The sequence below is a fragment of the Pristiophorus japonicus genome, chromosome 9 (genome assembly GCF_044704955.1).
Source record: "Pristiophorus japonicus isolate sPriJap1 chromosome 9, sPriJap1.hap1, whole genome shotgun sequence".
Lineage (NCBI taxonomy): Eukaryota > Metazoa > Chordata > Chondrichthyes > Pristiophoridae > Pristiophorus > Pristiophorus japonicus.
The window spans coordinates 187,084,950-187,112,711 of NC_091985.1; the positions used below are offsets into that span (position 1 = coordinate 187,084,950).

Below are 27,762 nucleotides of genomic sequence, written 5' to 3' on the forward strand. Positions count from 1 at the left end.
CCGCCCCCTGACTTTTCACAATCCAGTTCCCGCTTTAATGGGGTCGGGACTGAATTATAGTTGCACAACCATAATTTGCGCGGATGGGCGACTCCGCTTTAAGGGCGATTCCAGAGAGCGGCCGTGCGGTCAGAAGCGCGATGACGCAATGGCGCTGGGGCGGCGACGTAATGGCAGCTGGAGCGGCCCTGTGATTGGTTGGTGACAGTTGTCCATCACCCAGCCGAGTAGGCAGATTCCCTCACAGCCGGACGGCTCTGCCATTGGCTAATGCAGCTGCCCATCAAGGAGAGGGCCCGCTGCCATTGGCTGAAGCGATGGATGCAGTTTAAAGCGTCCCCTGCAGGGCCAGGAAAGGTATTACTGGGTCCCATCAAACACAACAACAACTTATATTTACATAGCACCTTTACCGTACACTCCCAGGCCAGGTCCAGCACGGGTTAGATAGCAGAAGAAAGAAAGACGTGCATTTATATAGCATCTTTCATGGCCACAGGACGTCTCAATCACTTTATGGCCAATCACGTACTTTTGGGGTGTGGGAAACGCGGCAGCCATTTTGTGCACAGCAAGATCCCACACACAGCCATGTGATAATGACCAGATCATCTGTTTTTGTTATGTTGATTGAGGGATAAATATTGGGCCCAGAACACCGGCGAGAACTCCCCTGCTCTTCTTCCAAACAGTGCCCTGGGATCTTTTATATCCGCCTGAGAGGGCAGACGGGGCCTCGGTTTAACGTCTGATCTGAAAGACGGCATCTCCGACAGTGCAGCACTCCCTCAGTACTGTCCCTCCGACAGTGCGGCGCTCCCTCAGTACTGCCCCTCCGACAGTGCGGTACTCCCTCAGTACTGCCCCTCCGACAGTGCAGCACTCCCTCAGTACTGCCCCTCCGACAGTGCAGCACTCCCTCAGTACTGCCGCTCCGACAGTGCAGCGCTCCCTCAGTACTTCCCCTCCGACAGTGCAGTGCTCCCTCAGTACTGCCCCTCCGCCAGTGCAGCAGTCCCTCAGTACTGCCCCTCCGACAGTGCAGTACTCCCTCAGTACTGCCCCTCTGACAGTGTGGCGCTCATTCAGTACTGCCCCTCCAACAGTGCAGCACTCACTCACTACTGCCCCTCCAACAGTGCAGTGCTCCCTCAGTACTGCCCCTCTGACAGTGCAGCACTCCCTCAATACTGCGCCTCCGACAGTGCAGCATTCCCTCAGTACTGCCCCTGTGACAATGCGGTGCTCCCTCAGTACTGACCCTCCGGCAGTGCGGAGCTCCTTCAGCACTGCCCCTCCAACAGTACGGCACTTCCTCAGCACTGCCCCTCTGACAGTGCGGCACTCCCTCAGCACTGCAATGGTCAGCCTGGATTGACATGCTCAAGTCCCTGGAGTGGGACTGGAACACACAATCTTCTGACTCAGAAGCACGGGTGCTACCCACTGAGGCATGGCTGACAGGGCAGGTACAGCACGGGTTAGTTATTGTATTACACCCAGAACTTGGATGAATGCTGCCTCCTGATGGTGAATTATTGTATTACACTAGGCTCTTTGGTGGAGCTCTCCAATTAGCCCCACTACCCCCACCTCCTGCTCTTTCACCATGCCTTGCAATTATTTCCTTTTCAAGTATTTCCCAATTGTCTTTTGAAACTTGCTGTTGAATCTGCTTCCATCACCCTTTCAGGAAGCCCATTCCCAATCTCAACAAATTGGTGTGTATTTTTCCCCTCATAATTCAATTACTCACCACCAGGAGGCAGCCTCGCTCAATGTCCTGGATGTAATTCAGTAATTCACCACCAGGAGGCAGCCTCGCTCCATGTCACATGTGTAAATCGGTAACTCACCACCAGGAGGCAGCGTCGCTCCATGTCCCGGGTGTAATTCAGCAACACATCACCAGGAGGCAGCCTCGCTCCATGACCTGGATGTAATTCAGTAACTCACCACCAGGAGGCAGCCTCGCTCAATGTCCTGGGTGTAATTCACTAATTCACCACCAGGATGCAGCCTCGCTCAATGTCATGGGTGTAATTCAGTAATTCACCACCAGGAGGCAGCCTCGCTCCATGTCCCATGTGTAATTCGGTAACTCACCACCAGGAGGCAGCCTCGCATCATGTCCTGGATGTAATTCAATAACTCACCACCAGGAGGCAGCCTCACTCCATGTCCCGGGTGTAATTCAATAACGCACCATCAGGAGGCAACCGTGCTCCATGTTATGGGTATAATTCAACAACTCACCACCATGAGGCAACCTCGCTCCCTGTTATGGGTGTAATTCAATAACTCACCACCAGAAGGCAGCCTCGCTCCATGTCCTGGGTGTAAATAATCAACGTCTCGATTTCAAAATTCTCCTCCGTGTTTAGAAATTCCTCCATGGCCCCCAGCCCTCCCTATCTCTGTAACCTCCAGCCCCACAACCCCGCTGACAATTCTGGCCCCTTGAACATCCCTGAGTATAATGTTATTTGATAATCGCCCCGTGTGAAACGGCTTGGGACGTACGATTCGGCTAAAGGCGCTATATCAATGCAAGTAGTTGCTGAGGTTGAATGGCCTGATTCTGTGCTCTATCATTCTCGGAGAAATTAGGGTAGGTGACCAAAAGCTCGGTCAAAGAGGTCCGTTCTAAGGAGCATCTTGAAGGAGGAGAGAGGTAGAGAGGCGGAGAGGTTCAGGGAGGGAGCTCCAGAGCTTGGGACCCAGGCAACAGAAGGAACGGCCACCGATGGTGGAGCGATTATAATCTCAGGAGGGCAGAATTAGAGGAGCGCAGACATCTCGGGATGTTGTGAGACTGGAAAAGATTAGATAGGGAGGGGTGTAGGGGCTGGAGGCAGTTACAGAGATAGGGAGGCGTGTAGGGGCTGGAGAGGGTTACAGAGATAGGGAGGGGTGTAGGGGCTGGAGGAGGTAACAGAGATAGGGAGGGGTGTGGGGGCTGGAGGAGGTTACAGAGATAGGGAGGGGTATAGGGCCTGGAGGGGGTTACAGAGATAGGGAGGGGCATAGGGGCTGGTGGAGGTTAGAGAAATAGGGAAGGGTGTAGGAACTGGAGGAGGTTAGAGATATGGAGGGGTGTACGGGCTGGAGGAGATTACAGAGATAGGGAGGGGCGAAGCCATGGAGGAATTTGTAGACATGGATGATAATCTTGAAATCGAGGCTTTGCTCAACCGGTAGCTAATTTAGGTCAGCGATCACAGGGGGTGATGGGTGAGTGGGACTTGGTGCGAGTTAGGACACGGGGCAGTGAGCACAGGGGGTGATGGGTGAGTGGGACTTGGTGCGAGTTAGGACATGGGGCAGTGAGCACAGGGGGTGATGGGTGAGCGGGACTTGGTGCAAGTTAGGACATGGGGCAACCGAGTTTTGGATCACCTCTAGTTTACGCAAGGGTATAATTCCCTCCCTCACAGCACTGTGGGAGCATCTTCACCACACAGACTGCAGCGGTTCAAGATGGCAGCTCACCACCACCTTCTCAAGGAGCGATTATGGATGGGCAATAAATGCGACTCGCCAGTGACGCCCACATCCCAGGAACAAATGCAAAAGAGGAAATAGCAGAGGCCTTGACCATCATTTTCCAGTCCTCTTTGGATCTGGGCAGGGTGCGGAGGATTGGAGGACTGCTAATGTAGTACCCTTGTTTAAGAAGGGAGAAAGGGATAGGCCAAGTAATTACAGGCCTGTCAGCCGAACCTGCATTTGGAAAGGCAAGGATTAATTAGAGACAGTCAGCAAGGATTTGTTAAGGGAAGGTCGTGTCTGACTAACCTGATTGAATTTTTTGAGGAGGTAACCGAGACGGTCGATGAGGATAGTGTGTACAATGTAGTATATATGGACTTTAGCAAGGCTTTTGATAAGGTTCCACATGGTAGACTGGTCATGAAAGTTAAAGCCCGTGGAATCCAAGGCAAAGTTGCAAGTTGGTTCCAAAATTGGCTTGGAGTAGGAAGCAAAGGGTAATGATTTATGGATGTTTTTGTGACTGGAAGGATGTTTCCAGTGTGGTTCCGCAGGGCTCAGTACTGGGTCCTTTGCTTTTTGTGGTATATATCAACGATTTAGATTTGAATATAGAGAGTATGATTAAGAAGTTTGTAGATGACACTAAAATTGGCTGTGTGGTTGATAATGAAGAGAAAAGTAAGGCGCTGCAGGAGGATATCAATCTACTGGTCAGGTGGGCAGAGCAATGGCAAATGGAATTTAATTCAGAGAAGTGTGAAGTGATGCACTTTGGGAGGGCTAATAAGGATAGGGCATACACATTAAGCGAAAGGCCACTTAATAGTGTAGATGAACAAAGGGACCTTGGAGCACTTGTCCACAGAACTCTTTTTGGGAGGAAACTGAAACATTAAATCGTTAAATCGTGGCCCCCCGATCTGGGGGACACAAACATTTTCAAGGTCCTTTTTTTTGTGTTTTTTTTTTATTTTTATTTTTGGGCACTAAAATCATTTTTTTTTTCTCCAAGTGCCCCCTATAAAAGGGGAGGGGGACACTAAAAACACCAGCAATTAAAACAAATTAAACTTTAAAACATAAAATCAAATTAAAATTTGGTTGCCGGGCGTGATGATGCACTCCAGTCCCTCCGGTGCCCACCTCTCGCGGAAGGCCGCGAGCGTATCTGTGGACACCACGTGCTCCATCTCCAAGGACACCCTGGCCCGGATGTACGCACAGAAGAGAGGCAGGCAGTCAGGCTGAACGACCCCCTGCTGCCTGGACCGGCTGATGGCACCCTTGGCCGTGCCCAGGAGCAGTCCTACGAGGAGGCCCTCGGACCTACCCGCTCCCCTCTGCACAGGGTGCCAAAAGATCAGGAGTGTGGGACTGAAGTGCAGCCAGAATTTCAGGAGCAGTCTCTTTAAATAATAAAACAGGGGCTGCAACCTCGTGCATTCGGTAAAAACATGGAACACGGACTCTTCCAGACCGCAGAAATTGCAGGCGGCCTGGGAGCCCGTGAACCGGCTTAAAAATTTATTGCACGGCACTGCTCCTTGCACCACCCTCCAGGCCAAGTCCCCGATAAATAGTGGGAGGACTCCCGCGTAGAGTGCCCTCCATCGGGGACCCCCGCCTCCTCCGGACGGCAAGATGGTACACCATGGCGTGTCCGGACGGCAGGCGAGGATGGCAAAGTTGAGAGTGTGCAGGAGCAGCCCGTACAGGAAACCCCTCCGCACGGAACTGAAAGGCACGGAAGGGATTTCCTCGAGGCGGCTCAAGTTATGAGGCGCTGGCTCCCGAGGGAGGTTCCGGGGTTTGGCGCCGATGAGGAATTCCGTCCAGATGGGGGTCAGTTCGGACGGGATTTCCCCACGTGCTTGAGCCTCCTTGACATACCTAATGGAGTCGGGGCCCAGAGCTGTTTTTAGCGACTCGCTGGCATCGGCCACGCGGCGGACGTTGGCAGAATTTAGGCGCATGCCAGCGTGTCTGGCGCCATCCAGCCCGCTCCTCCGCCATCGAGCAGGTCCCTGACCCTGGTCACCTCACCAGCCACAGCCCTCTCGTCCGACCGCCACCTAAAACCTCGGTTGTGGAGGTACGGATTCCCGAGCAGCGGCTCTTGCAGGACAGCCGCCACTCCAGCCGGTGGAGAGCTGCGCTTGGTGGAGACTTTGTTCCAGACCCTGATGAGTTCCTTGTAAAAGACAGGCAGCTCCTGGAAGGCGGTTCTGACGCCCCCCCGAGCTCACCAACAGGAGCTGCGTGTCGTAGTTGAGGCCGTGCTGCTGGCGGAAGAAATACGTCGCCAGAGCACGCCACCTAGGAGTGGGCTCGACGTAAAGGTATCTCTGCAGGGTCTGAAGACGGAAATTCGCGAGCTGGGTGCTGACGCACATCAACGACTGACCGCCCTCTCCAAGCGGGAGACTCAAGACCGCGGCAGAGACCCAGTGCTTCCTGTTGTTCCAGAAGAAGTCCACCAGCTTCTTCTGTATCTTGGTGACAAACGCAGGGGGAGGGGTCAAAGTGACCAGCCGGTACCACAACATGACGGCCACCAGCTGGTTTATGACTAGCGCTCGACCCCTGTAGGACAGCACTCGGAGCAGTCCTGTCCAGCGCCCTAGGCGAGCGGCGACCTTGGCCTCCAGCTCTTGCCAGTTCGCCGGCCAGGCTTCCTCGTCGGGGCTAAGGTAGACTCCCAGATAGAGGAGATGGGTCGTGCTCCAGGCAAAAGGGCTGAGCTTCTCCGGCAGGGAGTCCACCCGCCACTGACCCACCAGGAGTCGGGAACATTTCTCCCAGTTAATCCTGGTGGAGGATGTGGCCGAGTAAATCTCCTGGCACTCACGCATCCTCTGCAGGTCAGCGGGATCCTCTACCACGAGGAGCACGTCATCGGCGTAAGCCGAGAGGACGACCTCCACGCCCGGCCCTTGCAGAGCCAGTACCGTCAACCTCGTCCGCAGGAGGCGCAGGAAAAGCTCCACGCAGATGGCATATAACTGGTCGGACATGGGGCATCCCTGGCGCACTCCTCTCCCAAAGCGAAGGGGCGCCGTCAAGGACCCGTTAACTTTAATCAAACACTTCGCGGCGGCGTACAAAAGTCGGATCCGGGCGACGAAATGTGTCCTGAACCCGAAAGCGCGCAAAGTCCCGAACAGATAGTCGTGATCCACCCTATCGAACGCCTTCTCTTGGTCGAGAGATAGGAAGGCAACCGACAGACCAGCCTCCTGGGAATGATGGATGAGGTCCCGGACCAGATGGATGTTATCGTGGATTGTCCGGCCCGGGACCGTGTAGGACTGGTCGGGGTGGATCATGTGGTCCAGCACGGGGCCAAGGCGAGCCGACATTGCCCTGGCGAAGATTTTGTAGTCCGTGCTGAGGAGGGAGATCGGGCGCCAGTTCTTAAGGAGGCGGAGATCGCCCTTCTTAGGCAGCAGGACGATGACTGCCCTGCGCCAAGAGAGGGGCATCTCCCCGGTCGCCAGACTTTCCCCCAGGACCGGCGCGTAGTCGCCCCCCAGGACGTCCCAGAACGCCCTGTGGAACTCCATGGTCAGCCCGTCCAGCCCCGGGGCTTTTCCCCTCGAGAGCCAGTCGAGGGCGCCGGTCAGCTCCGCCAGGCTTAGCGGAGCTTCCAGATTTTCGGCGCCCTCCGGCCTGACCTTCGGCAGGACCTCCCACAAAACTCTACGTGCTTCCTCGCTGGACGGCTCCAGAGAGAACAGAGCCCCGTAATATTCACGGGTCCTGTTGTTGACGCCCTCCGGCTCCGAGACGAGAGAGCCATCGTTGGCCAGCAGCGTCAAGAGCTGCTTACGGACACTCTGTCTTTTTTCCAGCGAGTAGAAGAAGGGGGAGCCGTGCTCCAGATCCCGCAGGAACCGGATCCGCGACCTCACGAACGTGCCTCGGGACCCGACGAGCTGTAGGTCCTTCAGCGCGGCCTTCTTCGCTTCGTACACCATCCGCAGGGCCGGGTCCTCGATGACTTGACCGAGACGGGACTCCAGGTCGAGCACCTCTTTTTCTAGGCGCCCGACCCTGGCCGCCCGCCTCTTGGTCGACCCCCTCGCGTACTCTTGACAGAAGACACGGACGTGAGCCTTGCCCACGTCCCACCATAGCCTCAAGGAGGGGAAGCCCCCCTGCTTCCTTCTCCAGTCGGCCCAGAAACGACGGAACGAGTCCTGGAACCGCACGTCCTCCAGCAGCCGGTTGTTAAAGTGCCAGTACGCGGAGCCCGTCCTCGCGCGGAGCGAAGCGAGCTCCGCCCACACCATGTGGTGGTCCGAACACAGCACCGGCCGCATGGAGGCCGCCGGGACACAGTAAACGTACGCCCGAGAAACGTAAAGGCGGTCGATTCTGGACCATCCTACTCCACGCCTCACCCAAGTAAAGGCGCTGGAGTCGGGATGGAGATTTCGCCAGACGTCCACCAAGTCGAAGGACCCGACCAGGTCCCTCAACTTCTCCATCGCCGTCATGCTCGCGCTTGCTGCGGGCGGGGCTGAGGGGCGTACACGTTCACGAAATGGAGCGGCACATCCCCCAGGCAAACTGTGACGTGCAGCAAGCGGCCTGGCACGGGCTCCTCGACCCCCAAGATCTCCGGCTGAAAATGCGGGGCCAGCAAGATGGCCACCCGACAAGAAGTGGCGGTGAGGTGGCTCATGCGGACCTCTCCTTGCCATTCCAGGAGCCACGTGGCTTCGTCTCCCGGAACGGTGTGGGTTACTTGCAGGAAGCACACCGCATATTTCCCCTCCCGCAGGAGCAAAAAATTGTTAAATCTACGGCGTGCCTCTCTGCTGCCGTTGATGTTGAGGCTGGCTATGGTTATCTTCATGACAAAAGCATAGTGCAACTTCTACCTAACCTATTGTGGGGGGGGAGTGGAGTCGTTTGTTGAACTCCGCTCCTTCAGCAGCCCAGCGAGGAACATTTTGAGCCGGCGCAGCTCAAGGCCTTGCGCCTTTGATAAGGGCCCGCCCGCGGCCATGGTTTTAGCGGCGGCGCGGACGGACGTGACGAGCAGACCCGGCTCGGACCATCTTTCCAGGGCCAGATGGGCTCGGTTGCGGCGACCCTGGCTCTGGACCAAAAAGTCCCGGAGTTCCTTTACAGGAATGAGGGGGGACTCAGCGGCGGGCACGAGGAGATCCACCGCCTCACTGGCGATGGACTCGAGATCTTCTCCCTCGTCCCCCACCGAGTCCCCGTCCCCCTCCGGGAGGTCGCCGCCAGCATCCGGCCCGTCGACTGCACGAGGCACGGCAAACGGCCCGGCTGCTCCATCCGGCCCTGGCTCTGCCCCGATCCCACCCCCAGGATCGTCGACAGAGGAGTCCCCACTGGGCTCTTTTAAAAGCGGTGCTGGGTCAGGAAGTGACAGCGGAAGGGGTTCCCCCTCCGCCCCAGGAGCCGGGGAACGCGGAGAGACCTGGCCAAAGAAATTCTCCAGGTCCTCCAAGTACCCCAGCTCCAAAGTAGGGGGCGAGGGTTGGTTTTCTTCCCCCTCCCCGCCGCCACCCCCCCGGCCCAGCGTGTGGATGTATATTAAAATTTTTCAAATTTTCATTTTCTGCCGAGTCAGGCAAGTCCCGGGGGAAGTTGGATATTGGCTGGGCGGGCTCAGGTTCGGCCTTTTCGGCCCTGCCCGCCTCAGTCCCCAGGACGCTCGACCCGGCGGCTACGCATTCCTCCAGCTGGCCCCATGCCCCCCATGACAGGCAGATCTTCCACGCCATCCCCGGGAGGCAGAGGTTGGGCAGCCTCGACTGCCCCACCCTCCCCGGGGACAGACTCCTCTCGCCTACAGCGCAGCTTGGGGGCGCTGGTGGGGGACACGGGACACGCGGCGGTCACCGACTCCTCCGCGGAGGGATGTTGTTCCCCCTCCGCCTCATTGGAGCGGCGCCTCCTTTTGTTCCTGGGGGTGCGCGGAGGCAGGGAGACCTCCATGTCTGCCGAGGCCTCCCGCTCCACTCCCCCCTTTTTCTTATCTTGCCCGTGCCCGAGCCCCTCTGCGATATTGGTCAAGGGCTCGGGCACGGGCTCAGGGCACCCCGCGCTCGCCGATGACTGGGTTGGGCTGAGCGCGGTAATCAAACTGTCTGGCGCACTGAGGGGACCCGCCTCGAGATGTTTCGCCTTCCTCCGCGCCTTCTTTTCGATCGGACGCTCTCCCTCCCCCCCGCCGGAGGCCGTGAAAACAAAGGCCTCCGACGATGCCCGCGCACCGACAGCTCCCGGCACGCGTACGCTACTAGTGGGAGGGGTGGCGGCGGCGCCAGCCTTGGCCGCCCTCGGTGGTTTCGCGGCCTTGGAGGCGGGGCAGTTCTTCCAAACATGCCCCACCTCCCTACAGGCATGGCACCGCACGCCGTCTGACGTCCAGAAGACGCGGTAGGCAGTCCCCTCGTGTACCACATTCAAACTACCCTCTGTCGTCTCCTCCCGCGCCAGCCGGACAAAGAGCTGGCGGCGGAAGGACAAGACGTGGGACAGGCTGCTCTCCCTGAGGCCGAGCGGTATGGAGTTGATCCCTGACCTTACCTCCCCCAGTTGGTGTAGGTGAGGGAGGAGGAGCCCAGCGGGAACAAAGGGCGGGACGTTAGAAAGGATGACCCTCTGCACGGTGGCCTCGAGAGGGTCCACCGGCAGGAACGTCCCGCCCACCGTGAGCCCCTTTTCGAGGGCCAGGGACACCGCCCGCTCCGACCCCAGGAAGAACACGGCCTTCCCAGACATCTTGGAGGCAGCGACAATGGCCGAGGGGCCGACTACCCCAGCCATCGCCCGCACGCAATCCTCGATGCTCATTGTGGGGTGAGTGTAGCTCTTGACCCCGTGTTTTTTTGTTATCAGCCTGAATGGTGACAGGGCAGCAGGAGGCGCAGGAGGTGCCGTGGATGTGGACGCCGCCTGCGCATATGTCTTTGCTGGCCCCGCCACCGGCGTGGATGGTGTCGCCATCACGGGGTCCCTTTAAGGGCTACACCCATCCCAAAGTCACAGGCCTTAATGTTCTTAAATTGGCCTCGTTTAAGTATATGAGCAGAGGAGCTCTCAATGAGGCACACCCCTCCCCTTGTTGACAATTGGGGAGGGGCCCTGCTCCCTCTGCTCAGATGTCTTAATTGTTTTTTCAATTAGGAGGAAAGGGGCACTCAGAGAGAGAGGGGAGAGACAGACAGAGAGAGATAGAGAGAGAGGCGGGTGGGAAAGAGGGAAGTTGTGAGGGCTGATCTCCCCTCAAAGCGATGGGTGGGTGTTTTTCTGGGGTGCATTCCCCAGATGATGGAAAAAACAAGACACAGTCTTATGGGATGGTCTTCGGGTGGAGGGAGAAGATGTCTTCACCTGGGGTAGCTGGAGCCACCCAGGCACACACTCCCAATGATGTTAAATAGGGTGATTAATGATTCTTCAGCCAGGTAGCTCCAGCTATCCCAGGCTCGGCAATGGGGGAGACTCCCACACACACCTCCACACACACACACCCTCCGCAATGTTCCGGCCCTCGAAATGGTCTTATTTCCTCCCCCCACCGATACAACAAAGTCTTTAGTAAAATTCACCAAAACACACCCACCTTTAGTTGATGAAGTTTCTCCCTCCTTCCACACTAGATAGTTGTTCTTCTTTTCCCCCCTCTCTCCAACTCTCTGCAGCAGTATTAAAGGTTGTTGAATTTTCTGCTCTCCTCCTCTCCCTCTGGATGAATTGGAATTGTAGAAAGCCCCTTCCTCCTCTTCCTGGGCTGTTTCACAGGGCTCACTCCAGGCTTTTCAGGCAGGAGCAACAGCAGCAAGCTCCTTCTCTCACCACAGCAAGGCTCCAACTGATTAGGCCACGCCTCCAAAGCTCCACCATTGGTCCACAGATCCCCTGAAGGTAGCAGGCCAGGTGGATAAGGTGGTTAAGAAAGCATATGTAATGCTTGCATTTATTGGCCGAGGCATAGAATATAAGAGCAGGGATGTTATGCTTAAATTGTATAATACTTTAGTTTGGCCACAGCTGGAGCACTGCGTGCAGTTCTGGTCGCCGTATTATAGGAACGATGTGATTGCACTCGAGAGGGTGCAGTGAAGATTTACTAGGATGTTGCCTGGAATGGAGAATCTTATTTATGAGGACAGATTGGATCGGCTGGATTTGTTCTCATTGGAACAGAGGAGGTTGAGAGGAGACCTCATTGAGGTGTACAAAATATTGAGGGGCCTGGATATAGTGGATAGTAAGGGCCCGTTTCCATTGGTGGAGGGGTCTATTATGAGGGGGCATAGTTTTAAAGTGGTTAGTGGAAGGTTTAGAGGGGATTGAAGTGGGTGGGGAGCTTCTTTACACAGAGTGTTGTGGGGATCTGGAACTCGCTGCCTGGAAGAGTGGTGGATGCAGAAACCCTCACCACTTTTAAGAGATGGCTGGATGGGCACTTAAAGTGCCGTAACCTGCATGGTGACAGACCTAGAGCTGGTCATTGGGATTAGACTGGGTGACCTTTTGTTGGCCAGCGTAGATATAATGGTAAGTACTGCAGGGAATCGGATATGGCCAGGGTGGGTCGGAGAAGAATTTTCCCAGATTATTTTCCCCTAAATTGGCCTGTGTTTTAATCTGGTTTTTGCCTCTCCCAGGAGATCACATGGCTTCGCTTGGTGTGGAGTGTAGAATGTCTCAGCATAAGGGGTGTCGCAGTTGTGTGAGGCAGACTGGTTGCTCTTTGCCTTTCCGTCATTGTTCATAGGTTTATATGTAACCTTTTGGGCTGCTGACCAAGAGCCGTGCGGCTCTTTATTGGCCGGTGTGGACATAATGGGCCGAAATGGCCTCCTTCTGCACTGTAAATTTCTATGTTTCTATACTGGAGAATGACGGGTATGGAGTAGAGCTCACATTCACATAAGAAATGGACAGATACAGCATAAGACACACACCAGGAATGGAAAGAGACAGAATGAAACCCACAGGCAATTACCAGAAATTGACAGGTACAGGATAAAACCCACGCTCTCGTATCAGAAACTGACATACAGTGCAAAACCCTCATTCACATACAAGAGATGGACAGATACAGAGTCAAATCCACACTCCCATACCAGACATCCACAATATAAGAACATAAGAAATAGGAGCAGGAGTAAGCTATATGGCCCCTCGAGCCTGCTTCGCCATTTCATCATACGCAGTCCCTCGGAATCAAGGAAGACTTGCTTCCACTCCTGAAGTGAGTCCTTTGGTTGCTGAACAGTCCAATACGAGAGCCACAGCCTCTGTCACAGGTGGGACAGACATTAGTCGAGGGAAGGGATGGGTAGGACTGGTTTGCCACACGCTCCTTCCGCTGCCAGCACTTGACCTCATCACGCTCTCGCCGTTGAGATTCAAAGAGCTCAACGCACTCCCGGATGCACTTTCTTCACCTAGGGCGCTCTTTGGCCAGGCACTCCCAGGTGTCAGTGGTGATGTCGCACTATATCAGGGCGGCTTTGAGCGTGTTCTTGTAACATTTCCGCTGCCCACCTTTGGCTTGTTTGCCATGAAGGAGCTCCGCATAAAGCAGTTGCTTGGCATGAGAACTATGTGGCCTGCCCAGCGAAGCTGATCGAGTGTGGTCAGTGCTTCAATGCTGGAGATGTTAGCCTGGATGAGGACACTGATGTTGGTACGCCTGTCCTCCCAGGGGATTTGCAGGATCTTGCGGAGACAGCTTCGCCATTTAATATGATAATGGCAGATCCGATCATGGACTCTGGTCCACTTCCCTGCAGGCTCCCCATAGCCCCTTATTCCCTTGTCGGTTAAGAAACTGTCTATCTATGTCTTAAATTTATTCAATGTCCCAGCTTCCACAGCTCTCTGATGAAGCGAATTCCACAGATTTACAACCTTGTTAGAGAAGAAATTCCTCCTCATCTCAGTTTTAAATGGGCGGCCCCTTATTCTAAGATTATTCCCCCTAGTTCCAGTCTCTCTTATCAGTGGAAACATACTCTCTGCATCCACCTTGTCAAGCCCCCTTATAATAATATACGTTTTGATAAATCACCTCTCATTCTTCTGAATTCCAATGAGTAGAGGCCCAACCTCCTCAACCTTTCCTCATATGTCAAATATAGAAACATAGAAAATAGGTGCAGGAGTAGGACATTCGGCCCTTCAAACCTGCACCACCATTCGATAAGATCATGGCTGATCATTCCCTCAGTACCCCTTTCCTGCTTTCTCTCCATACCCCTTGATTGCTTGAGTCGTAAGGGTCATATCTAACTCCCTCTTGAATATATCCGATGAACTGACATCAACAACTCTCTGCTGCAGCGAATTCCACAGGTTAACAACTATCTGAGTGAAGAAGTTTCTCCTCATCTCAATCCTAAATGGCCTACTCCTTATCCTAAGACAATGTCCCCTGGTTCTGGACTTCCCCAACATCGGGAACATTCTTCCCGCATCTAACCTGTCGAGTCCCGTCAGTATCTTATATGTTTCTATGAGATCCCCTCTCATCCTTCTCAACTCCAGTGTATAAAGGCCCAGTTGATCCAGTCTCTCCTCATATGTCAGTCCAGCCATCCCGGGAATCAATCTGGTGAACCTTTGTTGTACTCCCTCAGCAGCAAGAATGTCCTTCCTCAGATTAGGAGACCAAAACTGAACACAGTATTCCAGATGAGGCCTCACCAAGGCCCTGTACAACTGCAGTAAGACCTCTCTGCTCCTATACTCAAATCCCCTAGCTAGGAAGACCAACATACCATTTGCCTTCTTCACTGCCTGCTGTACCTGCATGCCAACTTTCAATGACTGATGAACCATGACACCCAGGTCTCGTTGCACCTCCCCTTTTCCTAATCTTCCGCCATTCAGATAATATTCTGCCTTCGTGTTTTTCCCCCAAAGTGGATAACCTCACATTTATCCACAATATACTGCATCTGCCATGAATTTGTCCAATCACCTAACCTGTTCAAGTCACCCTGCAGCCTCTTAGCGTCCTCCTCACAGCTCACACCGTCACCCAGTTTAGTGTCATCTGCAAACTTGGAGATATTACACTCAATTCCTTCATCTAAATCATGAATGTATATTGTAAAGAGCTGGGGTCCCAGCACTGTGCCCTTCGGCACTCCACTAGTCACTGCCTGCCATTCTGAAAAGGACCCGTTTATCCTGACTCTCTGCTTCCTGTCTGCCAACCAGTTCTCTATCCACGTCATGTACATTACCCCCAATACTATGTGCTTTAATTTTGCACATTAATCTCTTGTGTGGGACCTTGTCAAAAGCCTTTTGAAAGTCCAAATACACCACATCCACTGGTTCTCCCTTGTTCACTCCACTAGTTACATCCTCAAAAGACGCTAGAAGATTTGTCAAGCATGATTTCCCTTTCATAAATCCATGCTGACTTGGACCAATCCTGTCACTGTTTTCCAATTGCGCTGCAATTACATCTTTAAAAATTGATTCCAACATTTTCCCCACTACCGATGTCAGGCAAATCAGTCTATAATTCCCTGTTTTATCTCTCCCCGCTTTTTAAAAAAGCGGGGTTACATTAGCTACCTTCCAATACATAGGAACTGATCCAGAGTCCATAGAATGTTGGAAAATGACCACCAAGACATCCACTATTTCTGGGCCACTTCCTTAAGTACTCTAGGATGCAGACGATCAGGCCCTAGAGATTTATCGGCCTTCAATGCCATCAATTTCCCGAACACAATTTCCTTATTAATAAGGATTTCCTTCAGTTCCTCCTTCTCGCTGGACCCTCGGTCCCCTAGTATTTCCGGAAGGTTATTTGTGTCTTCCTTAGTGAAGACAGAACCAAATTATTTGTTCAATTGATCTGCCATTTCGTTGTTCCCCATTATAAATTCACCTGATTCTGACTGCAAGGGACTTACATTTGTCTTCGCTAATCTTTTTTTCTTCACATATCTATCGAAGCTTTTGCAGTCAGTTTTTATGTTCCCTGCAAGCTTATTCTCATACTCTAATTTCCCCCTCCTAATTAAACCCTTGATCCTCCTCTGCTGAATTCTAAATCTCTTCCAGTCCTCAGGTTTGCTGCTTTTTCTGGCCAATTTATATGCCTCTTCCTTGGATTCAACACTTTTCCTAATTTCTCTTGTAAGTCAAGGTTGAGCCACTTCCCCGTGTTATTTTTTACCCCAGACAGGGATGTACAATTGTTGAAGTTCATCCATGTGATCTTTAAATATCTGCTATTGCCTATCCACCGTTAACCCTTTAAGTATAATTCGCCAGTCTATACTAGCCAATTCACATCTCATACCATCAAAGTTACCTTTCTTTAAGTTCAGGACCCTAGTCTCTGAATTAACTGTGTCACTCTCCACCTTAATGAAGAATTCTACCATATTATGGTCACTCTACCCCAAGGGGCCTCGCACAACAAGATTGCTAATTAATCCTCTCTCATTACACAACATCCAGTCGAGGATGGCTAGCTCTCTGGTTAGTTCTTCGACATATTGGTCAAGAAAACCATCCCTTATACATGCCAAGAAATCCTCCTCCACCGTATTGCTACCAGTTTGGTTAGCCCAATCTATATGTAGATTAAAGTCACCCATGGTAACTGCTGTACCTTTATTGTACGCATTGCTAATTTGCTGTTTGATGCTGTCCCCAACCTCACTACTACTGTTTAGTGGTCTGTAGACAACTCCCACTCGCATTTTCTGCCCTTTGGTGTTCCGCAGCTCTACCCATACAGATCCCACAACATCCAAGCTAATGTACTTCCTTACTATTGCGTTAATCTCCTCTTTAACCAGCAACGCTACCCCATCTCCTTTTCCTTTCTGTCTATCCTTCCTGAATATTGAATACCCCTGGATGTTGCATTCCCAGCCTTGGTCACCCTGGAGCCATGTCTCTCTAATCCCAATTCCTGTTAACATATATCTATCTGCGCAGTTAATTCATCCACCTTATTACGAATGCTCCTTGCATTGAGACACAGAGCCTTCAGGCTTGTTTTTTTAACATTTTAGAATTTTGTGGTAATGTGGCCCTTTTTGATTTTTGCCTTTGATTTTTCTCTCACCCCTCACTTTTTCCTGTTTGAAATTCACATGCAGAGTGTTAAAAGGGGAGGATTTGGAGACTTGAAGCTCAAACCAAACATCACCTCAAGATCTGACAGAGTCACTCGATACATCCGGACTGGAATATCATCAGCTTTTGACCATGGAAGCAGAAGGCACCATTCACAGCAGGGAGAAACAGTACATGTGCTCCGAGTGTGGACAAGGCTTCAGCCAATCATCCAACCTGGAGAGACACAAGCGCAGTCACACTGGGGAGAAACCATTTAAATGTGGGGACTGTGGGAAACGATTCAACTATCTGTCCCAGCTGGAAACACATCGACGATTTCACACTGGGGAGAGGCCGTTCATCTGCTCCAACTGTGGGAACGGATTCATTTGGTTATCCCACCTGCTGAGACACCAGCGAGTTCACACTGGGGAGAGGCCGTTCACCTGCTCCGACTGTGGGAAGGGATTCACTACATCATTCGACCTGCTGAGACACCAGCGAGTTCACACTGGGGAGAGGCCATTCACCTGCTCCGACTGTGGGAAGGGATTCACTATATCATCCGACCTGCTGGCACACCAGTGAGTTCACACTGGGGAGAGGCCGTTCACCTGCTCCGACTGTGGGAAGGGATTCACTACATCATTCGACCTGCTGGCACACCAGCGAGTTCACACTGGGGAGAGGCCGTTCACCTGCTCAGAATGTGGGAAGGGATTCACTCGGTCATCAAACCTGCTGACACACGAGCGAGTTCACACTGGGGAGAGGCCGTTCACCTGCTCCGACTGTGGGAAGGGATTCACTCGATCATCAAACCTGCTGACACATGAGCGAGTTCACACTGGGGAGAGGACGTTCACCTGCTCTGAGTGTGGGAAGGGATTCACTCAGTCATCCAAGCTGCGGACACACCAGCGAGTTCACACTGGGGAGAGACCGTTTAAATGTTCTGACTGTGAGAAGAGTTTTAAAAGCAAACAGTATCTCCAGACGCACCAGCGAGTTCACACTGGGGAGAGGTCATTCACCTGCTCTGAATGTGGGAAGGGATTCACTCAGTCATCCCACCTGCAGAGACACCAGCGAGTTCACAAGTGACTGCAGTGGTTGGATTCTGCTGTTATTGCTGCTGTTAATCACATCCCGGACCGAACCGTGTTCATTCCAACAGTTGGGGTTAATAACTCTTGTAACACTGATGTTAATAACTCCTGTAACGGAACTTGAGTTTAATATTTAATACAGACACATAAATTAGTGTTGCTTTCAACATATTGCTGTGGATGTTTGTCTTTGCCACCTGAGTGTTTAGCATCACCTGGCTGGAGCTGAGAAAGGACAATCTGGGGGGAGGATCGTATGGGGGAACAGAACTTCAGCCTGGACACAGTCCTTCAGGGCCACACTGAGAGGGGCAAACAACACTTTGGTCTTTCTCGTCTCTCTTCACCGACAGCAAATTCGCTGTGCGGGTTAATTCTAATACGTGAAGGTCCAGATGATACCCACCCAAAGGTGATTAACGAGATGGGACGGGTGCTCTGTCAGCCCCTTGCCCATATCTCCAACAGCTCAATAATCATGGATTGTTCCCCGAGATTGGAAGGCAGCCCACGTAGTTCCCATTTTCCAAATTGGGGACAAATCTGAGGCAGGGAACTAAAGGCCCATTAAATTGACTTCGATCACCAGGAAAATGCTTGAAGGGATCCTGAGAGATGCTGTTTTCGATCATGGGGAAATGGAAGGGGCCATTACAGGTCCTGAACAAGGCTTCCTCAAAACAAGGTCACGTCTTACAAACTAGCTTGAGTTAGTGAAGAAGTTGTTAGGTTGGTGGATGGGGAGAATATAGTTGACATTGTCTACCTCCAGGGTGTGAACCTCATTTTCTATGGTGGGCCTGATTCAATATCCTGGCACTTGGCATGGGCCACATTCAGCAAAAGCTATTAAAATAGAAATAAATGAAGATAAACTATATTGGAATTTACATTTAGATTTTACTTACTGTCGCTGCTCCCGATCCTGCCACCTCTTAGCTTGAGCATTGGTGAACTGACCCTGCTCAAACCATAACCACAAGGATATTGGTATATTCTGACTGTGCCCACAAGGCTGTGTCACTGTCACACACAGATAGTGTTTCCTTGTTTCACATCTCCATACAAAGACAACCTCTTTACACATACCCTTTCTATACAATTGCAGCAGACATGAGCAAGGTCCTGAGGCTTATTAAAAGACACATATTTCAATACAGCAAAGGTTACACTGGGAGAAATGTTCAGTTGGAACATAAGAAATAGGAGCAGGAGCAGAACATTTGGACCCTCGAGCCTGCTCTGCCATTTAATAAGATCATCGCTGCTCTGATCATGGATTCAGTTCCACTTCCCTGCCTGCTCCCCATGACCCTTTACTCCCTTATCACTCAAAAATCTGTCTATCTCCGCCTTAATTATATTCAAAAACCAAGCCTCCACAGCTCTCTGGGGCAGAGGATTCCATAGATTTACAACCCTCTGAGAGAAGAAATTCCTCATCTCAGTTTCACATGGGCGGCCCCTTATTCTAAGACTATGTCCCCTAGTTTTAGTTTCCCCTGAGTTGAAATGTCCTTTCTGCATCCACCTTGTCGAGCCCCCTCATTATATATGTTTCGATAAGATCACCTCTCATTCTTCTGAGCTCCAATGTGTATAAGCCCAACCTACTCAACTTATCTTCATAAGTCAGCCCCCTCATCTCCGGAATTAACGTAGTGAATCTTCTCTGAACAGCCTCCAATGCAAGTATATCCTTCCTTAAATACGGAGACCAAAATACGGTGTCCATTACAGGCAAAATGCCGAGCAAACCAGCAGCACACTGGCACCTTAACACTGTCTCATCGGCCTAGAGGCTTTTCTTAAAATCGATTTGCTGAGTGGATATAAACTTAAACCAGGTTTGCAGGCGTGATGCTCTATTCACATATTGAAGGTGGAAGAGATGCTGTGGGGTACATGCTAAGTCCAGTCGCTGAAAGTGATTAACAGACTGGGTTTTGTGTTTAGTGATCCCGGGCGTGTTACCAATACCAGCAAAATCGAAGCCCATGGAATAAGGGGACAGTGGCAGCATAGATATGAAAGTGGCTAAGTGACACAGAGTAGTGGTGAACGGTTGTTTTTCAGACTAGAGGAAGTGGTGTTCCCCAGGGATCGGTACTGGGGCCACTGCTTTTCTTGACCTATATTAATGACTTAGGTTTGGGTGTACAGGGCACAATTTCCAAATTTGCAGACGACACAAAACTTGGAAGTATAGTGAACAGTGAGGAGGATAGTGATAGATGTTAGAAAGACATAGACAGGCTGGTGGAATGGGCGGACATGTGGCAGCTGAAATTTAACGTAGAAAAGTTCAAAAGTGATACATTTTGGTAGGAAGAAAGAGGAGAGGCAATATAAACTAAAGGGTACAATTGTAAAGAGGTGCGTGAACACAGAGACCCAGGAGAATATGTGCACCAATCGCTGAAGGTGGCAGCGCAGGTTGAGAAAGCAGTTACAAAGATTTACAGGATCCTAGGCTTCATGATTAGAGGTATAGAGTACAGAAGTGTGGATATTATGATCAACCTGCATAAAATATTGGTTCGGCCTCAATTGGAGTATTGTGTCCAATTCTGGGCACCGCATTTTAGTAAGTATGTGAAGGCTTTGGAGAGGGTGCTGAAAAGATTTACAAGAATGATTCCAGGGATGAGGGACTTCAGTTACGTGGATAGTCTCGAGAAGCTGGGGTTGTTCTCCTCAGAACAGAGAAGATTGAGAGGAGATTTGACCGAGGTGTTCAAAAGCAGAAAGGACCTGATGACACACCAGCGAATTCACACTGGGGAGAGACCGTTCATCTGCCCAGAGTGTGCAAAGGGATTCACTAATTTATCCAACCTACTGACACACCCAATTCACACTGGGGAGAGACCGTTCATCTGCCCCAAGTGTGCAAAGGGATTCACTAATTTATCCAACCTACTGACACACCCAATTCACACTGGGGAGAGACCGTTCATCTGCCCCAAGTGTGCAAAGGGATTCACTAATTTATCCAACCTACTGACACACCCAATTCACACTGGGAAGAGACCATTCACCTGCCCAGAGTGTGCAAAGAGATTAACTAATTTATCCAACCTACTGACACACCAGCGAGTTCACAAGTGATTCAGGGATTGGATTCTGCTGTTACTGTTAATCATATTCAGACTTCAACCATGTTCATTCGGGCAGTTGTGGTTTGATAAAGCTGATGTTAGTAATCCCTATAACTGGGCTGGAGTTTAATCTGTATCAATGTCAAATAAATCAGGTTTGTTTCACACACACTCAGTGTGTCGAGTCTTTGATGTCTCGACAATAAGACGAGCCGTTTGAGCTCTTGTTACAAACTGTGTGGAATCCATTTCAGAACGGAGTTCCCACAACTTTTTAAAAGATGGATATACAAGATGTCCAAGTCTGACAGGAAATAAATTTCTATTATATCACAGGGTCCAGTCCAACCTTCCAGGGCAGTGAGTCCCTGTAATATTGGATTTTAACCTATGGGAAATATTCTGATAATCTGTTATTGTCACAGGGCAAAGCAGTCTGCATGTCAGTCAGACATATCCAGTGTAGAAATGCCAACAATGGTATGACATGTTCCTAGTTGTTCCATCACACAACCTCCCTCCTCCATCTACCCTGCCCGGTCAAACAGCTTTTTTCTCCCATCTCCAATAGTTTTATAACTAATTTTAAAAAGTGTTCATAGAAAATAAAAATAAAACATTTTTAATGGCCCTCTGATTTTTCTCCCGAATTGCTTGTCACAGAGTCCAGCGTAATCTTTAATTCCTGGAGACTCCTGTGCAATCCTCGAGGGTCTGGTGACTGACTGGTGCTGTCTGTATTCTGGCTGTTTAGAACCATTTGTTTAAAGCCAGCAATGAAGTTTGGAATTTAGTCAAACTCAATGGGCAATCTCCAAAGGGAAATGTCTCCTTAAAGCTGATGGTGTCGGCAGTTCTGAAGCTCATTTCTCACTGTGAGGGTGTCAGAATGAGAAGCTTTAACAACAGCCGATGTTTCACAAAGGGATTCCTCATCAGACCAAAGGACCAATGGGCTGTTTGTGTCACTGGGCTACAGGAGGCTATTTTTAACAAAAGGAAAGCTGGTCACAGCAAACAGACAGTTTAACAGCCTGTCCATGGTCCACTTTCTCTCTCTCTCTCTCACTATTTATGGACATTGCTGCAGTAATTGCTCCTCTGACCTTTCCTCTCTTGACCCTCCTACACCCCTAATACACGGCCCTACACAATCTCCCTCCCCCTACATCCTCACTGTGCTGGAACCCACACCAGTCTCCCCATCTGCTCCTTGTTCTCTCCATGGATCCTAAAACGACTGAACTCAGTCTGCCCCTCCTGAAGTCTACAGGCTCTAAAACTGAAGCTTGGTGTCCCTCAGTCCCGTCTCCTTGATTTATCTCCCCTTCTCTCCTCCTCTTTCCACCTGGGTTATGTTCCATAATCTGGACCCGGGGATTTATCGGCCTTTAATCCCATCAATTTCCCTAACACAATTTCCCACCTAATAAGGATATCTTTCAGTTCCTCATTCTTACTGGACTCACTGTCCCCTAGTACATTCGGAAGGTTATTTGTATCTTCCTTTGTGAAGACAGAACCGAAGTATTGGTTCAATTGGTCTGCCATTTCTTTGATCCCCATTATAAATTCACCTGAATCCGACTGCAAGGGACCTATGTTTGTCTTCACTAATCTTTTTCTCTTCACATATTTATAGAAGCTTTTGCAGTCAGTTTTTATGTTCCCTGCAAGCTTCCTCTCGTACTCTATTTTCCCCTTCTTAATTAAACCCTTAGTCCTCCTCTGTTGAATTCTAAATTTCTCCCTGTCCTCAGGTTTGTTGCTTTTTCTAGCCAATTTATATGCCTCTTCCTTGGTTTTAACACTATCCTTAATTTCCCTTGTTAGCCATGGTTGAGCCGCCTTCCCTGTTTTATTTTTACTCCAGACAGGGATATACAATTGCTGAAGTTCATCCATGTGATCTTTAAATGTTTGCCATTGCTTATCCACCGTCAACCCTTTAAGTATCATTTGCCAGTCCATTCTAGCCAATTCACACCTCATACCGTCGAAGCTCCCCCTCCTTAAGTTCAGGACCCTAGTTTCCGAATTAACTTTGTCACTCTCCATCTTAATAATGAATTTCAGCATATTATGGTCACTCTTCCCCAAAGGGCCTCGCACAACAAGATTGCTAATTAGTCACTTATCATTACACATCACCCAGTCTAGGATGGACGGCTCCCTGGTTGGTTCCTCGACATATTGGTCTAGAAAACCATCCCTAATACACTCCAGGAAATCCTCCTCCACCGCAGTGCTACCAGTTAGATTAGCCCAATCTATATGTAGATTTAAGTCACCCATGATTACTGCTGTACCTTTACTGCACACATCCCTTATTTCTTGTTTGATGCTGTCCCCAACCTCACTACTACTTTTTGGTGGTCTATACACAACTCCCACTAGCGTTTTCTGCCCTTTGGAATTCCGCAGCTCCACCCATACCGATTCCACATCATCCAGGCTAATGTCCTTCCTTACAATTGCATTGATTTCCTCTTTAACCAGCAACGCCACCCCGCCTCCTTTTCCTTTCTGTCTATCCTTCCTAAATGCTGAATACCCTTGGATGTTGAGTTCCCAGCCTTGGTCACCCTGGAGCCATGTCTCCGTGATGCCAATCACGTCGTATCCGTTAAGTGCTATCTGCGCAGTTAATTCATCCACCTTATTCCGAATACTCCTTGCATTGAGGCACAGAGCCTTCAGGCTTGTCTTTTTAAACACAATGCCCCTTTTGAGTCTTGCTGTAATGTGGCCCTTTTTGCTTTTTGCTTTGGGTTTCTCTGCCCTCCACTTTTACTATTCTCCTTTCTATCTTTTGCTTCTGCCCCCCTTCTATTTCCCTCTGTCTCCCTGCGTAGATTTCCATCCCCCTGCCATACTAGTTTAACTCCTCCCCAACAGCACTAGCAAACACTCTCCCTTTGACATTGGTTCCGATCCTGCCCAGGTGCAGACCGTCCAGTTTGTACTGGTCCCACTTCCCCCAGAACCAGTTCCAGTGTCCCAGGAATTTGAATCCCTCCCTTCTGCACCATTTCTGCAACATAGGCCCAAGCTGTTCAACCTTTCTTCATAAGTCAATCCCTTCACCTCAGGAATCAAACCAGTGAAGCTTCTCTGAACTGTCTCCAATGCAAGTATATCCCTGCTTAAATAAGGAGATCAAACTGTATGCAGTATGCCAGGTGTGGTCTCACCAATACACTGTACAGTTGTAGCAGGACTTCTCTAATTTTATATTCCATCCCCCTTGCAATAAAAGCCATCATTCCATTTGCCTTCCTGATTACTTGCTGTACCTGCATACTAACTTTTTGTGTTTTACGTCCTCTACAGCCTTTACGGTAGCGGACATTAACAATATCGCAACAGTGGATAGTCAAGGGGCTATATGGCAGGGAGGAACTTAACACAATCACAATCACTAAGGAGGTGGTACTCAGTAAGATACTGGGACTAAAGGCAGATAAATCTCCTGGACCTGATGGCACCCTAGGGTCTTAAGAGAAGTAGCGGCAGGGATAATTGATGCATTGGTTGTAATTTACCAAAATTCCTTGGATTTTGGGGAGGTCCCAGCGAATTGGAAATCCACAAATGTAACACCCCTATTTAAAAAAGGAGGGAGGCAGAAAGTAGACTAGTTAGCCTAACTTCTGTCATTGGGAAAAAAGCTGGAGTCCATTATTAAAGAAGCAGTAGCGGGACATTTGGAAAAGCAGAATTCGGTCAGGCAGAGTCAGCATGGATTTATGAAGGGGAAGTCATGTTTGACAAATTTGCTGGAATTCTTTGAGGATGTGATTAACAGGGTGGATAAAGGGGAACTAGTGGATGTGATGTATTTGGACTTCCAGAAGGCATTTGACAAGGTGCCACATAAAAGGTTGCTGCACAAGATAAAAGTTCACGGGGTTGGGGGTAATATATTAGCATAGACAATTGGATAACCAACAGAAAACAGAGAGTCGGGAAAAATGGTTCATTGTCTGGTTGGCAACCAGTAACTGGTGGGGTGCAGCAGGGATCACTGCTGGAACCCCAACTATTTACAATCTATATTAACGACTTAGAGGAAGGGACCGAGTGTAACGTAGCCGTTTGCTGATGATATAAAGATGCGAGGAAAAGCAATGTGTGAGGAGGACACACAAAACTTGCAAAATGACATACACAGGCTAAGTGAGTGGGCAAAAATTTGGCAGATGGAGTATAATGTTGGAAAGTGTGAGGTCATGCACTTTGGCAGAAAAAAATCAAAGAGCAAGTTATTTAAATGGAGAAAGATTGCAAAGTGCTGCAGTACAGCGGGACCTGGGGGTACTTGTGCATGAAACACAAAAGGTTAGTATGCAGGTACAGCATTGGATCAGGAAGACCAATGGAATCTTGGCCTTTATTGCAAAGGGGATGGAGCATAAAAGCAGGGAAGTCTTGCTACAGTTATGCAGGGTATTGATGAGGCCACACCTGGAATACTGCATGCAGTTTTGGTTTCCATATTTACGAAAGGCTATACTTGCTTTGGAGGCAGCTCAGAGAAGGTTCACTCGGTTGATTGCGGAGATGAGGGGGTTGACTTATGAGGAAAGGTTGACGAGGTTGGGCCTATACACATTGGAATTCAGAAGAATGAGAGGTGATCTTATCGAAATGTATAAGATTATGAGGGGGCTTGACAAGGTGGATGCAGAGAGGATGTTTCCACTGATAGGGGAGACTAGAAATAGGGGGCATAAACTTAGAATAAGGGGCCGCCCATTTAAAACTGAGAAGAGGAGAAATTTCTTCTCCGAGGGTTGTACATCTGTGGAATTCGCTGCCTCCAGAGAGCTGTGGAAGCTGTCTCATTGAATAAATTTAAGACAGAGATAGACAGCTTCTTAAACGATAAGGGAATAAGGGTTATGGCGAGCGGGCAGGGAAGTGGACCGGAGTCCATGATCGGATCAGCCATGATCATATAAAATGGCGGAGCAGGCTCAAGGGGCCGTATGGCCTACTCCTCCTTCTATGTCTTATGCTCCTATGCACAAGGACCCCCTGGTCCCTCTGTACTGCAGCATTTTATAATATCTCTCCATTTAAATAATAATTTGTGTTTTTCTTTTTCTTGCCAAAGTGGATAACCTCACACTTTCCCACATTATACACCATCTACAACATTTTTGCCCACTCTCTTAGCCTGTCACTATCCCTCTGCAGATTCGTTATGTCCTTCTCACAACTTGCTTTCCCACCCATCTTTGTATCATCAGGAAACTGAGCTACATAACACTTGGTCCCAATAGTTGAGGTTCCTAGCACCGATCCCTGCGGCACCGCACTAGTTACTGTTTGACAACCGGAGAATGAACTATTTATCCTGATTCTCTGTCTTCTGTTAGTTAGCCCTCCCTCTATCCATAAGAACATCAGAAATAGAAGCAGGATTGGGCCATTTGGCCCATCGAGCCTGTTCCTCCATTTAATACAATCATGGCAGATCTGATCATGGTCTCAGTTCCACTTCCCTGTCCGTTCCCCATAACCCTTTACTCCCTTATCACTCAAAAATCTGTCTATCGCCGCCTTAAATATATTCAATGACCCAGCCTCCACAGCCCGCTGGAGCAGAGAATTCCACAGATTTACAACCCTCTGAGAGAAGAAATTCCTCCTCATCACAGTTTTAAATGGGCGACCCCTTATTCTGAGACTATGTCCCCGAGTTAAAATTTCCCCTATGAGTGGTAATATCCTTTCTGCTTGCACCTTGTTGAGCCCCCTCATTATCTTATATGTTTCATAACAACGTAAGAAATAGAAACAGGAGTAGGCCATACGGCCCCTCGAGCCTGCTCCGCCATTCAATAAGATCATGGCTGATCTGATCATGGACTCAGCTTCACTTCCCCGCCCGCTCCCCATAACCCCTTATCGCTCAAGAAACTGTCTATTTCTGTCTTAAATTTATTCAACGTCTCAGCTTTCACAGCTCTCTGAGGCAGCAAATTCCATAGATTTACAACCATCTGAGAGAAGAAATTCCTCCTCATCTCTGTTTTAAATGAGTGGCCCCTTATTCTAAGATCATCCCTCTAGTTCTGGTCTCCCCCATCAGTGGAAACATCCTCTCTGCATCCACCTTGTCAAGTCCCCTCATAATCTTGTACGTTTCAATAAGATCACCTCTCATTCTTCTGAAATACAATGAGTAGAGGCCCAACCTACTCAACCTTTCCTCATGTCAACCCCCTCATTCCCGGAATCAACCTAGTGAACCTTCTCTGAACTGCCTCCAAAGCATGTATATCTTTTCGTAAATATGGAAACCAAAACTGCACGCAGTATTCCAGGTGTGGCCTCACCAATACCTTGTATAGCTGTAGCAAGACTTCTCTGCTTTATCCACCTTGCAATAAAGACCAACATTCCATTTGCCTTCCTGATCACTTGCTGTACCTGCATACTAACTTTTTGTGTTTCATGCACAAGGACCCCCAGGTCCCTCTGCAATGCAGATATTTGCAATTTTTCTCCGTTTAAATTATAATTTGCTTTTCTATTTTTTCTGCCAAAGTGGATAACCTCACATATTCACAAATTATACTCAATCTTCCAAATTTTTGCTCACTCACTTAGTCTGTCTATATCCCTTTGTAGATTGTTTGTGTCTTCCTCACAATTTGCTTTCCCACCCATCTTTGTATCATCAAGAAACATGGCGACATTACACCTGATCCTCTCGTCCAAGTCATCAATATAGATTGTAAATAATTGAGGCCCCAGCACCGAACCTTGCAGCACCCCACTAGTCACGGATTGCCAACCAAAAAATGACCCATTTATCCCGACTTTCTGTTTTCTGTTAATTAGAAAATCCTCTATCCATGCTAATATATTACCCCCAGCTCTGTGAACTTTTATCTTATGCAGTAACCTGTCATATGGCACCTTGTCAAATGCCTTCTGGAAGTCCAAAT

The 27,762-nt window shown here is 49.8% G+C and overlaps 1 pseudogene; it reads left to right on the forward strand.

Moving 5' to 3' along the window:
- LOC139273373 (zinc finger protein 420-like) overlaps window positions 1-17,844 on the forward strand; it is a 55,794-nt pseudogene extending 37,950 nt beyond the window's left edge.
- Window positions 17,845-27,762: the final 9,918 nt, after the last annotated feature.